The sequence below is a fragment of the Lycium barbarum genome, chromosome 6 (genome assembly GCF_019175385.1).
Source record: "Lycium barbarum isolate Lr01 chromosome 6, ASM1917538v2, whole genome shotgun sequence".
In the NCBI taxonomy this organism is placed as follows: Eukaryota; Viridiplantae; Streptophyta; class Magnoliopsida; order Solanales; family Solanaceae; genus Lycium; species Lycium barbarum.
The window spans coordinates 10,804,719-10,819,503 of record NC_083342.1 but is presented as its reverse complement, the minus strand read 5'-3'; the positions used below and the strand labels follow the sequence as shown (position 1 = coordinate 10,819,503).

At 38.7% G+C, this 14,785-nt stretch overlaps 1 pseudogene; it reads left to right on the top strand.

Annotated features, from left to right (window-relative positions):
* The first annotated feature begins 743 nt into the window (after window positions 1–743).
* LOC132643789 (wall-associated receptor kinase 3-like) lies at window positions 744–9,724 on the top strand (annotated as a pseudogene).
* Window positions 9,725–14,785: the final 5,061 nt, after the last annotated feature.

The following is a 14,785-nucleotide window of genomic DNA, read 5'->3' as shown; positions in this document are numbered from 1 at the left end:
TATGTGTTGAATCCTTTTGGCTTCTTCATGTGTTGACTCCTTATATTTTGAATCTCGTTAATAAGAATTCTGGCTCTGCCATTGGACTGGCAGCCAAAGTTATAGCCTTGGGAAGATGAAGAAGATGGAAAAATTTGACTCTTGAGGATATAATTGTAATTCCATTTTTAATTAATTATACATCACGGCAAGACATACAATTCTTGGAAAAAGTGGTTGAAAGCCGAAGAAGTGTGTATTCGAGTTTAGATACACCTTGCGGAAGTTTGGCGTGTAAAAGCTAAGGTTCCTCGTAAAGAAGGGGTGTATAAAAGAGATTTGACTACAAGCTGAGGGGTTAAGCTATCTATTAAGCCAATTAAAAAATTTAAAGTTAAATTATTTTCAAATATAAAATTTGTCATGTTTTTTTATATTTTTTAAAAATAAAATAAAAAGAAAAAATGTCATATAAAATGGAACCAAGGGAGTATGATCCTATGAGTGTCAAAATACCGAGTAGTTGAACGGTTCAAACATCTACTAGGTAAAACCATTGATCATTTCTAAACACTCCAAATGTTATATTTGATAAAAAGAAAGATTGATGACCTATTCCATATTCTAAACTAGTACTAATTCTCACAAAAGTCAGCTCAAAAACTAGACTTTTCTCTCTTAAATACTGAATCATTTACCTTAGCTAGTATCTAAATTCTTTGGTTAATTGATTCACTTAGCTATACTTCTTTTTCAAGCCCAAAATGCTTCTTAACGTAGCTTTCCTCCACTTGATAATACTAATATGCAGCCTATTTTCAGTTTCATCATTACAAACCACAACAAAATCCATTGCTAATGCTACCACCATTACCAAACCTGGCTGTGAGAGCAAATGCGGGGCTTTAACTGTCCCATTTCCTTTTGGTATTGGTAACGGAACAGGCTGCTCGATTGACCCTTCATTTGATATAACCTGTAACGCTTCGTTCAATCCTCCAAAGGCCTTTCTTTCTGGAAAAGATCTCGAAGTCGTTGATTTGTTGGATGATCACATACTCATCAAGAACAATGTTGGGAGCAAGTGTTACAATAAAAAAGGGGCGTTGATTGACGAATACAAGATGAACTTTAGCTTGAATTCGACGCCTTTCTCCTTCTCCGACCTCAACAACTTGATGCTAGTTGGCTGCGACGACCTGGTTCTCATTTTAGGCTATGAAGGGAGAAACTTCAGCAGTGGGATGCATTTCGCTTTGTTCTAAAAGAGAGGACATAATTGATGGCTATTGCTCGGGTATCGGTTGTTGCCAGACTTCAATCCCGAAGGGTTTGAAGAGTTTTGTGGGTTCACTTGCGAGTTTGAATAACCACACAAATGTGTCCTCTTTTAACCCTTGTGGCTATGCGTTTCTCGGTGAGCCTGAGAAGTTCATTTTCAACAGCTCGGATTTGTCCGATTCGAGTTTTGGGAACAAGGTTATAGAGAAAGTTCCTGTGGTGATTGATTGGGCTATTGGCAATGGTAATTGCACTGAGGTCAAGAAAGCAGCTGATTATGCTTGTCAAGAGAATAGTGTTTGTGTCGATTCTGAGACAGGCCTTGGAGGTTATCGCTGCAAGTGCAATCAGGGATACCAGGGTAACCCTTATGTCAGTCCAGGTTGCACAGGTAAGACAACAATTTAGAGGCCGAAGTGCACATATAGTTGATTTGAGGACCGCTAGTTAAGGCCTAACCGAAGTTCATAATTTTTTGTAAGAAAGCTTCAAAATCAACTTCAGACTCACGTGTCTGAAGTTTCAAAAAACTTCATACACACGGGTCTAAAGTTGGGCAGGTTTAAGCTCGAAAATGTCTGAAGTTAAGTTTGGTAGTCCCAACTTTATGTCTGAAGTTGTTAGTGACCTGATTTGGATGCTTCCATCTTGTGGCATCAATCTAATATTTTTTTTTCTCTTAAAAGAAAGCATAAATTACATCAAAAGTATAAGGAGCAGAAAGAGCGGGCATCGAGTTTGTTTTGTCTGAAGCTTGCCAATACTGGCTATAAGTTAAATATTTTAAGAAAAAATGAATATAGCTTACATAGCAAGGTAGAAACTGTCTCTCAGGTACAATTCCTACCAATTTAGAGGTAGTTGCTAGAGTCGGATCTAGGATTTGAACTTTTTGAGTTTGAGTTCAAAATTCTACCATTGCCCATTTGATTACCGGGTTTGGAATCTATTATTTAGGCTAATTTAGTAGATTTTCTTAGCATAAACACATGTCTGAGCCAAAGTTACTTGGTGTAATCAACCCGTAACTTGTACACCCGGCAAATGGCCATTAAACATGGAAGGTTCAAATACATAAACGGGTTCCCAAATTTTGTTTTGTCAAAACAAATTGGGTTAAGAAGGGTCAAATAATTGGTCATAACCCAACCCATCCGATATTTAACGACCTCCCCTCTTCTTTTATTTTGTTTTTGGATGAAAAGAAAAGTGAAAGCTAATGTATTTTTCTTAAAATTAGCTTATGTTCTTCCATATGTACATAATTCTCAACTCTCTAAACATGCTTCTCTATGTGTTGGTTTGGGTTGTATTTTTACCTGTCCGGTTACACTATTTGACTCAATAGGTTGATGGGTCATTCTGCATAGAATGAACTTGATATAACTCGAAGTGGTACACTAACTCTTTATCCTAACTTTTCGGACTTTGTATAGTTTTGAGTTTCCTGTCATGGAATGAACTAGATAAAATCTAGCAAGTGAAGATTAGGAGCTTTTCTCAATGACTGACTTTTGTAAATTTGTGTGGTAACAAAGGAGGAATTCACTTGGATTCAAGCATTAGGATGGCAAAATGAGAATAATCAAACAAGCAGCAATATTTTTGTCTTTGTTTTCATTCTCTCTTTTTCTTATTGTCATTTGATTTGATTAATTGCCAGATGTAGATGAATGCAAGGACAATCCTTGTGATGGAATATGCAATAATTTCCCTGGAGGCTACAGCTGCACTTGTCCACATGGTCAGATTGGTGATGGCAAGAGAAATGGCCGTGGTTGCATCCCTCAGAACTCTAAGTCACCCATCCTTCAACTCTCACTCGGTAGGTCTAATTTGTATCCAGTCAAACACTGTTGTTAAGTTGCATTTTCTAATATAATGAAGTTAGCATAAAAATACCATGTAAGTTGATTCATAAAAGATTTAGGAATTTGAAATTCCATATACATAAGTTTCTACTTTCCAAATAATGGGATGCTGTCGATTTAGTTTATATATACGTGCTGTCTGTTTAAAGAATATTTGCACTATCTGTGAATTTGAACTAGTTGTAAGCAACGTTAATTGCCTTATTTTCGGTTAGTAATTCCACTCTTTATCGATGGTCACGCAGTGGCCGCTGTAATTTATTGTCCATGTATGTATGTGTGAGTGTGTGAGTGAAAAATTCTATTGGTTTCTGAAAGAGATTAATTCCGTGATTATTCTCATTGATTGAGTTGGTAAATATACCATAGTTACAATGTCCTATTAGGATACAAACTATACTAACCTAAAATAGAAGATTTACAAAATATTCTTTTACTACATATTTACACTATTTATCACACCCCCGCAGTCGAAACGGGAGGTTTACGAACGCTGAGACTGTCCCGAAAATCTTCAAATAAGACCTGTGGCAGTCCTTTAGTGAAAATATCGGCGAGCTGATATCGGGACGGAACATGAAGGACACGGCCGTGGCCGCGCGCCACCTTTTCACGAACAAAATGTATATCCATCTCAATGTGCTTGGTGTGCTGATGTTGTACTGGATTTCCTGATAGGTAAATGGCACTGACATTATCACAATAAACTAAAGTAGCCTTAGGGATCGGACAATGTAGTTCCAAGAGGAGGTTACGTATCCAGCATGATTCAGAGACAACATTAGCAACCCCCCTATATTCTGCTTCCGCACTAGAGCGGGAAAGAGTAGGTTGGCGCTTAGATGACCAGGATATCAAATTATCTCCCAAAAACACGCAATAACCCGACGTCGAGCGTCTGGTGTCTGGACATCCCCCCCAATCAGCATCAGTGTATGAAACCAAATCAGTAACTGAAGATGAGTAGAGATGCAAACCATGATCAAGAGTACCCTGAATATACCGAATAATCCGCTTAAGAACAAGCATATGTGTATCTCGTGGAGCATGCATATGAAGACAAATCTGTTGTACGGCATAAGAAATATCCGGTCTGGTGAAGGTAAGATACTGAAGAGCACCTGCAAGGCTCCGGAAATGAGTGGGATCGTCACACAGATCGCCAGAAGAGGCACTGACCTTCGGTTTAGTGTCAACCGGAGTGGAAGAAGGCTTACACGAGGACATTCCTGCACGTTCAATAATGTCCGTAGCATAACTTCGTTGTGATAGAAACATACCACCCTTGTGACGGGTCACCGCAATGCCAAGAAAATAGTTCAAAGGACCTAAGTCCTTCATAGCAAATTCTGAGCCAAGAAGGCCCATAATAGAACAGCGGAGAGCATCTGAAGAAACAGTAACAATAATATCATCCACATATAGTAAAATGTAAGCCAACTGGTGCCCTTTGCGATAGATGAACAAGGAGTGGTCAGACCTGCTATTAGCAAAACCAATGGAAGAAACAAAGTCAGCAAATCTTTTATACCAAGCTCTCGGTGCCTGTTTAAGCCCATATAAGGACTTGCGCAACAAACACACATAATCGGGACGAGATGGGTCTCTAAAACCCATAGGCTGATGCATATAAACCGTCTCCTTGAGCTCGCCATGAAGAAATGCATTTTTGACATCCAACTGATGAATGGGCCAATGTTTAGATAGAGCTAGACTTAAGACAGTGCGGATCGTTGCTGGCTTCACGACCGGACTGAAAGTCTCACCACAATCAATGCCAACCTGCTGTGTTTTGCCATCACCTACAAGACGGGCTTTATGCCTCTCAAAATCACCATTAGACTTTTCTTTATGAGTAAAAATCCACATAGACCGAATAACATTCACATTAGGTGGACGGGGTACCAAATCCCACGTCTTATTTTTAATAAGAGCATCATATTCATCATCCATGGCCAATTTCCAATTCGGGTCACGTAGCGCATCCAACGGTTTATGACGTATGGTGGACTTGGTAACCGCCGCATGTAGATTAAATGGGTGCTTGGGTTTGAAAATCCCGCGCTGACTACGAGTGACCATGCGTGTGTGGGTATTGGGCTGGACAGGTGGAGAAATGGTCGAGTTTTGCGGGGTGGTGGGAAGCTGGTGGGGGAGAGGGCGGACTGGTCCTGCGTAGAGGACGATGGAGGCTGCTGCCCAGGTGGGGAGGGGTCGGCGTGGTCCTGAGTCACGGGCAGCGACGGAGGGGGACAGGGCAGCGGTGGAGGGCTGGCGGCTATATGATGGATCAAGTAAGGAGAGAGGCCATCATCAAGGAAGTCATAAGAGGTGGGAGCCGGAGTATGGATTTTGGAAAACGGAAATTGAGTCTCATCAAATAAAACGTGACGACAAATAATGATTTTATTTGAGGATAAATCAAAACTTTGTAGCCACGATGGTTTGATGGATATCCCAAAAAGACACATGGAGTTGACCGAGGGTGCAACTTGTGAATAGTAGTAGACGGAAAAAAGGGATAACATAAACACCCAAAGACTCGGAGATGAGAATAAGATGGTTTCCGTTGGTAAAGGACCTCTAAAGGTGATTTGTGACCCAATAGCTTACTTGGTAAAATATTAATGAGATACGTCGCCATTTGCAATGCATGATGCCAAAAAGACGGAGGAATGGAGGCATGAGCAAGAAGAGTCCGGATGACATTATTTAGTGAACGAATTTTTCTTTCTGCTTTCCCATTTTGAGAGGATGTATGAGGACACGAAAGACGGAAAGACATCCCATTGGATGCACAAAATTTTCCGAATTGACTATTAGTATATTCCCTCCCATTATCACATTGGACATTCTTGATAGGACGTTCAAATTGAGTAAGAATATGGGTCTTAAAATCCATGAATTTTGAGTAAACATCAGATTTTCTAGCCAAAGGGAAAGTCCACAAATAGTTGGTAAAATCATCCAAAAACAGAACATAATAACGATGGCCCATATAACTCAAAATTGGAGAAGTCCACAAATCACTATGAATAATGTCAAATGGAAACAAAGTTTCGGAAATAGAACTAGCAATTGGCAACTTAACATGTTTACCAAGAACGCAAGAATGACAAATACTAGATGAACTAGAACTATTACATTCAATGCTTTTATTACGCCTAAGAAAATTCAAAATAGAAGCTCCCGGGTGGCCCAAACGATCATGCCAACGGGTAGAAGACAAGGCAGCAAAAGTCGACGGTGAATTGGTGGAAATTTGAAGGTGGACAATGGATAGAGAGCACCCCTACTATTACATCTCATGAGAGCCATCCCCGTCCGGAAATCCTTCACAGAAAACCCATAAGGATCAAATTCAACACTCACATAGTTATCAGTAGTAAATTTACGAACCGATATCAAATTCTTTATGAGTTTTGGCGCATGAAGGACATTGTTTAACAATAAAGGAGGGTTCGGGGGAGGCAATTTAGCATGACCACAACCTCGAATTGGAATTGAATTACCATTACCAACAACAATGCCAGTATTACGATTGCTCAAATTAAAATAAGACGAGAGAGTACCTTTTGTGGATGTCATATGGGACGTGGCGCCGGTATCCATATACCAATTCGAATCGGGTTGGTTCAACGTCATCGTGTGCATAGCCGATTCAATATCCGTCGGAGTCCATTGCGTCGGGGGGCCCGCGGCTGCATATGCCTGCTGCTGTGGTCGCGAGCCCAAAATGCCAGGCTGGGCCAGCGACCTCGGGCCAGACGAAGAAGATGGCGGCTGCCACTGCTGCTGTGGCCGAGCCCACTGCGTGGTAGGATACGGGTAAGGGGGAGCCCACTGAGGCATCCAACCCCACTGCCACGGTGAGGAGGGTTGTTGCCACTGCTGCTGGTCACCTGAGGGGCGTCCTCCAAGGCGTCGGCTGCCACTGCCGCCGCCCGAACCACGGCCACCGCCGTTATTATTCCCGCCTCTAGAGACGCGGTTTTTGTTGTTATTTTTGCCCCGATGATGGTGAGAATGACCAGAATTTTCCAGATGAGAAGAGTCATCAAAATCACGTTTGGAATTAGCCACCATAGCCGCGGGCGAGTCATCGTGCATTTCAGCCAACGCCTTTTCCTCAAGGCACAAACTTGACCGAGCTTCGGAGAATGGTGGAAGAGGCTTACTTTGGCGGATGTAGGTACCCAAATTCTTGTATGCCTCTGGGAGTCCAGCCACCAGTTGGAGAACGAGGCGGTTGTCGGTCACCGGAGACCCCACACTCTTAAGTTGATCGGTCAAGGTCTTGAGACGTTGGCAATACGCCGAAGCGTTTGGAAAATCCCGCATCTTGACATGAGAGAAATCATGTTCCAAAGCAACGGCACGGGAGTTTTTGTTGTCTTGAAAAAAATTACGGAGGCGATCCCAGGCCTCCTTTGCCGATAGGTCTTCTTCGATGATTGTATGCAATAAGTCCGTGGAGATGGTTGCATATACCCATTGAAGTACCGTGGCATCCAAAGTGGACCACAACTCCTTTTCGTCGTCGGTGGTAGAAGCCTTCTCCTTTCCGGTTGGCAGAATGTGGGAAAGGACACGGTGAGACCGGGCATGAAGTTTGAATAATTCGGCCCAAGCCGAATAATGATCCGTTTCCATCTCAAGAATGATTGGGATGTGATTCTTGATGTTGGAGACAGCCAAAGCAGGATGGAACTTGGTGTTTGCCATTGATGGAAGGCAAGAAAAATGGACAGAAATCGAAGAAGAAGAAGAAGAAGAAGAAGAAGAAGAAGAAGAAGAAGAAGAAGAAGAAGAAGAAGAAGAAGAAGAAGAAGAAGAAGAAGAAGAAGAAGAAGAAGAAGACGTCAGAAAAGTGGGTAGAGGACGTCGGAGAATTAGGGCAGCGGAAGAGAAGGAAAAGAAACCCTAGTATCTGATACCATGAAAGAGATTAATTCTGTGATTATTCTCATTGATTGAGTTGGTAAATATACCATAGTTACAATGTCCTATTAGGATACAAACTATACTAACCTAAAATAGAAGATTTACAAAATATTCTTTTACTACATATTTACACTATTTATCAGTTTCAGGTCTTATTAATGACTTGATTGTACCGATCAATTATTTGGCATAGTTGAATTAAGTGACTTATATAGAATGTTTTGATAGAGAATGGAATATATTTGGAAAATATTCATGCAGGTTTGTGCTTTGGCTTTCTGGCTTTGGTCATCAGTGCAACTTGGATATACTTGGGCATCAAAAGAAGACAGCTCATAAGACTCAGGGAAAAGTTCTTTCAGAAAAATGGCGGTGTGATGCTGACACAGAAACTCAGATCAAATGAGGGTGGCATGGAGTATGCAGCTAAAATCTTTACAGCAGCAGAACTCGAGAAAGCCACCGACAACTATACTGAGGATCGTATCCTAGGGCGAGGTGGTTATGGTACGGTTTACAAAGGCATTCTTCCGGACAAACGTGTGGTTGCAATTAAAAAGTCGAGAATAATCGACGAGAGCCAAATAGAATTGTTCATCAATGAAGTGATCATTCTCTCGCAAGTCAATCATCGAAATGTGGTGAAACTCTTGGGGTGTTGTTTGGAAACCGAAGTCCCTCTACTAGTCTACGAATTCATCTCTAAAGGTACCCTCTATTACCATATTCACGAAGGTGGAGAAACATGTTGGTTTTCTTAGGAAAATCGATTGAGGATAGCATCCGAAGCTGCTGGTGCTCTCGCGTATCTTCATTCTGCAGCTTCTACCCCTGTAATTCATCGAGACGTGAAGTCTATGAATATACTACTCGATGAGAATTACACAGCGAAAATATCAGATTTTGGGGCTTCTAGATTAGTGTCACTGGATCAAACTCAAGTGACTACATTGGTTCAAGGAACTTTAGGTTACTTGGATCCAGAATACTTCCATACAAGCCAATTGACAGAAAAGAGCGATGTTTATAGCTTTGGAGTAGTTCTTGCAGAGCTCTTAACAGGGCGAATGCCCCTTGATACTGCAGCATCCGAACACGAGAGAAGCCTAGCTGCATTTTTTGTCAGGTCTATTAAGGAAAACCGATTATTTCAAGTACTCGAAACTCAAGTGCTACGAGAAGGAAGCTTCGAGCAATGCCAAGGTGTTGTTGAGCTCGCAACGAGATGCCTCAGGTCAGTGGCGTAACTGAATACCCTTCATCGAAAACCTATTTTGTGTATATAGAAAATTATTCTGTGTATATAGGTCAAGGATTACTTTTCATACATACATATTAAACTTTGAATACCCTTACGAAATTTCTAACTTTGCCACTGCCTTAGGTTAACAAGTGAAGAAAGGCCTACAATGAAAGAAGTGGCGATAGAGCTAGAAGGATTAAGGAAGTTCACCAAACATCTGTGGTCTCAAACTCAGGAAAATCAAGATGAGGAAACTCTTGGATTAATAACAGAACAAACATCGGACCTTTACGCGATCAATATAACTAATGACTTCATCACTAGCGGAGAATTCTCCGGACAACAGAGCTTGGATAGTCGGATGATGTACATATTCACAGCCCCCGGTGATCTATTACTCGTGTAAAGCCTGCATTTTTGTGTCATACTCCCTCCGTCCCAATTTATGTGGCACTTTTCGCTTTTCGAGAGTCAATTTGACTAAACATTGAAGCCAAATTGGATTAGATTAACTTTTTAAGATTAAATTTATATATTTGAAAACTACATGAAAAGTACTATAATTTGCAACTTTTCTCATACAAATTTGGTGAAAAAATACATCTTAAAATATTGGGTCAAAGTTCATACAGTTTGAATCTCGGAAAACGAAAAGTGTCACATAAATTGAGACAGAGGGAATAACTTGTATGTTGCAGAATGTAGTCCCCTTTTGTACTCTCTTGTGTATATTTTAACCAGTATGAATGTATGTATAATTCCACATTTCTTGAATTTTGAGCATTTGACATTGTTGAAATTTATGCATCATTTCCATTTTTGGCATATCTTCCCTCAAATCTATCAGAAGATCGCTTTAGGTCCTAAATTAAAACCTTTTGATAAGGTAAGGTCAAAGAAAATGTAATTGTATCACTCCTTTCATTTCATTTGATGTGAAGGTAGTGTTTGTTGAACACATAATTTAAAAAAGGAAAATCTTTTGAAACTTGTAATTTTAAATTTGTCAATTGTCATGATAATTATTATGACTATAAACTCATACCTTAAGAGTAACATGAAAATTATAAATTATGCTATTTTTAATAAAGTTATCCTTCTTATTTGAATATATTAGAGAAAATGACAAAGTGAGCACTTTTAGTCTATAACATATATTTATCAAATTTTGATTGTTAAAATTAACCGAAATTGTCAGGAAAAAAAATTAACCAGAAACACTACAATATTTTGCCAAAACCCCAAAAATCGCAACATAAATAATTATACAAGACACACACACCAAAAAAAAAAAAAAAAGTAGACCAAAAAGAACAAAAGTTGCATAACTCTTGATATAAACCAAAAATAACATAAAATGCGATAACTGTACATCCAAATCCTAATTTTCATTAAATATTTTCTATTTTCACAAATTCCGTAAAGTTTAATAATTAAAGTTTGATAAACATTTAATGAGATCACAGATGCTCTTTTTTTGTTTTTTTGAAAAGATGCTCATCTTTGACAAACTTAAAAAATCAAAATTGGTTAGATGATAATTAAAAGACTATTTTGAGCGTAATAACACAGATAATAATGGACCAGTTTTGTTATTTTCTCAACAGATTACAAATAAAGAAGTGTAGTGTAAAATAGATATGAGAAAGCAATTTTCTGGCATGCCCATTGCACATTTGTCATTGTAATATTGCTTTGAAAGATACATTGCACCGAACAATGTTGCCTTTTCAAACTCTCACTCACCGCTACTATTAGATTTCCTTTTTTCCTTTCTTTTCTTAAAGTCACTTTATATCATATTATTATACTATAAATAAACAAATTTCATCATACAGGACAACTGACAAGAAAGATGTAGGTATCCATGGTCAAATAAAGAGACTGAACCAAAATGACCCAATAAAAATCAAAGTGAATCAAAATATCCCTAAAAAAAATTTGGTACAAAAGTATCTTTAGCGTAGTAAAATACTGCGCTATATCACCCAACATAAAAACCCATCGGGTTTCACCACTGGTCCCTCCAGTGGCAAAAAAAAAAAAAAAACAAACAAAACAAAAACGCCATTGGAGGCGATTTCAAGGTGGTCCCCACATCAAAATACGTCGTTTTCTATTAATTTTCTTCGGGAAAGTTTAGATTCTCGATATATTCAAGTCAAGGAGCAAGATTCTAAGCTCGAATTTTGAAAAAAAAGCGGCGTACAACTCGATTAACACAATCCTACAAAAATCTTCGATTAAGGTTTTCTACTATGAACTTTTGTTATTATTTTGTTATATACATTATATTCTAAGTATGTTTAACATTTATTCGTTGTTAATTTTCAAAAAAAAAAATCAAATTTCATTTTTTTTTGGTTTGATCGGTCGGGGCAGTGGCTTTTGCCACTGTTCCGAATTTTTTTTTTTTGTTTAATTCATTATTTTTTAAATGTTTATGAATTATTAATATGTTAAATGTTTATGAATTGTTAATTTGTTATATGTTTATAATTTGTTGATTTGTTAATTGTTTATGAATTGTTTAATATAGTAATGTACTATTATTTGTAAAAAAAATGCAATTATTAATTAATTAGTTGTTAAACATTGATTATGAATTGATATTTTGTTAATTGTTAATGAATTATTATTTTGTTAATTGATTAAGAATTGTTAAATCTATATTATTTTAAAAGCATGAATATATATGTTAAATAAAAAAAATTATCTAAAAAGGAATAGTTAAAGTTCTTCTTTTAATATTTATGTTCATGGAAATAAAAATTATTATGAATTTCATAAATACATACGTAACGATAAAATGCAAAGTTTGTAGGAAAATATGTGGTCAACGAATATACTCTTTTATAGCCTGTTTGGCCAAGCTTCTAAAAACAGCTTATTTTAAAAAGTATTTTTTCAAAAGTACTTATTTTAAAAAAGTACTTTTGGCTAAAAGCAGTTTGTATTTGGCTAATTAATTTAAAAAGTACTTTTGAGTATCAATTAGTGTTTGGCCAAACTTTTAAAAAGTGTTTCTATGTGTATTTTTCTCAAAAGTACTTTTCAAAAAAGTGCTTTTGGGCAAAAGCCATTTTTTTTAGCTTCTAAAAAACTGTTTCTGCTACTCCCCAAAAGCACTTATTTTCTCCCAAAAGCTTGGCCAAACACCTCACTTTTTTTAAAATAAAATAAACTTGGCCAAACAGGCTATTAGTCTAATTTTATCATATTTGTGTTGGCTATTTGGTCAACTAAAAATATATCACATATTCAAAATAGAGTTCTAAACAAATATTACTGCTGAATTTAGATTCCCAAACTAATTAACTTAAAAGTCTTTGCCATTACATAATTCAAAACCCTGTGTCCTTACTATCACATATTAAATTTACTGCACATTTAATATGACGAAAGTTATGTTGAAAATAATTATTTTCTTCCAATATTTGGTTGGAGAGTGAAAATAATTTTTGAAAAAGACTATCTAATAAAGATTGATAACAAAATTACCAAATCAAATATTCAGAATCGTGCGAGGAAGTAAATATTTGATTTTTATACATTCAAAATAAATATTGTGTTCAAGATAATAAGTAGATATTATTTTTTTCAAGTTGCTTATCAATAGAATATAAATAATCTTATAAAAATCGACAAGAAATATTCGTGCAACTCACGTACATGGCGACTACATACCCCCAAAATATAGTAATCTCCTATTATGTTAATTATGCCATTGTTACTTTATTTATTTGTGAAATTGTTTATCCCATGTTAATTATTCACAAGATATAATACAACACAATTCACAAATTCCCTACAAATTATTAATTAGTTAATATAATTTCTCTTTAATTTCAAGAATAATGACTAATTTAGTATGTACAGACCGAACTCTTTCATGGATCTGAATGTTCCCCCGGGCCCGATGATCACCTGGGGCCCGATGATCACCCGGGGCCCGTTGTTCACCCGAGGCCCGATGATAGATCAGTATTGTCTTTGCAAGGCAATCATAGGTCAGAGTTATTATGGGCTGGTACTATAGGGATATCGACTAGGCTCCGTCCCCGTAGGCTGCAGAGAGCGTGGACTCTTTTACGCGAGCGCCCCCCACACCCCCCCCCCCCCCGTCTTAGAGATATTGTTTCAAGCCGACATCTATCGTTGCGTGTCCATTGGTCGGGTACAGCATGATAGGGCGCTCATTACGGTCATGGTTGAGCGGTGGAGGCCGGAGACACATACCTTCCATCTTCGCATCGATGAGGCCACAATTACACTTCATGATGTGGAGGTCCTCTTTGGATTGTGGGTAGATAGAGAGACATTATACACTTGGTATGAGCCTCCTCCTGGTAGCACATGGGTGATGGAGTTGACTAGGCTCACCCCTTCGTGCCTGGTGCCGAGGACCAGATGTCGGGACAGAGTCGAGTTCAGATTAGTGCACTCTGCACTTATTTGGAGGATTTGGATCCTGTTGAGGACGGTACCCAGCAGGACGTTGTTGATCGTCATGCCCGTTTGTACCTGCTTATTATATTCGGGGGCATCTTGTTCCCGAACTCATCGGGTGCCTTTGTCAGTTTACGATATTTGGTCTTCTTGGAACATCTGGACCGCTTGGGAGACTACAGCTGGGGTGTTGCTATTTTGGCGTACCTTTACAGATGCCTATGCCGAGCGTCTATTGCTGCTGTCAGCGATGTGTGTGGATTTTTTGCTCTTCTCCAGGTAATATTTTAAGTGTGCGTTCCTTTAATGTAAACAAACCTCTTGAGACGATGACTAAAAAATCGTATTTTCTAATATCGCTTACAGTTATGGGCGTGGGAGAGGATGCTGCCTTTTCAGCCCGTACCTAGGCATCACCTCGATATTGACATGCCTTATGCGAGGAGGTGGACTGCGGGTTTTGACTAGGATGTGAATATGCACCACGGTATTCTTCCATTCCGAGACTAGCTTGATCACATGACGGACGATGCAGTAAAACTATTTAACTTTACATTATTAATTTAATTAAACGTCGTTTCTACTTGCCTCGTATTGATTTGTATTTATATGTTATGCAGCTATTTATATGGACGTCGTACGCTGCTATATTAGATGGGTTGTCAGCCTTTTGAAGGGCAGGTCAAGGGGTTTGGAGGACGCGGTGTCCATTGATACACTTGGACATCGTTAAGGACCACATGCCCGAGCGCATCTTACGACAGTTTGAGCATACACAAAGTATACCCCCTGACATTCGTCATGAGCTCCGACACTACCAGCGGGACGATCGGGCCGCCGTTGATAATGAGTTTCTGGCTTTCATGGCTGTCCAGCTCCACCGTTAGGAGAATAGGTTAGGCACTTTAGCGGTGGTCGGCCATTTGACTCCCATTCAGGATTATATGCGCTGGTATCATCAGATCACACGCCGATTGATCGGCAACCCAGATTTGCGTCCCGCAAGGGATGTAGGATA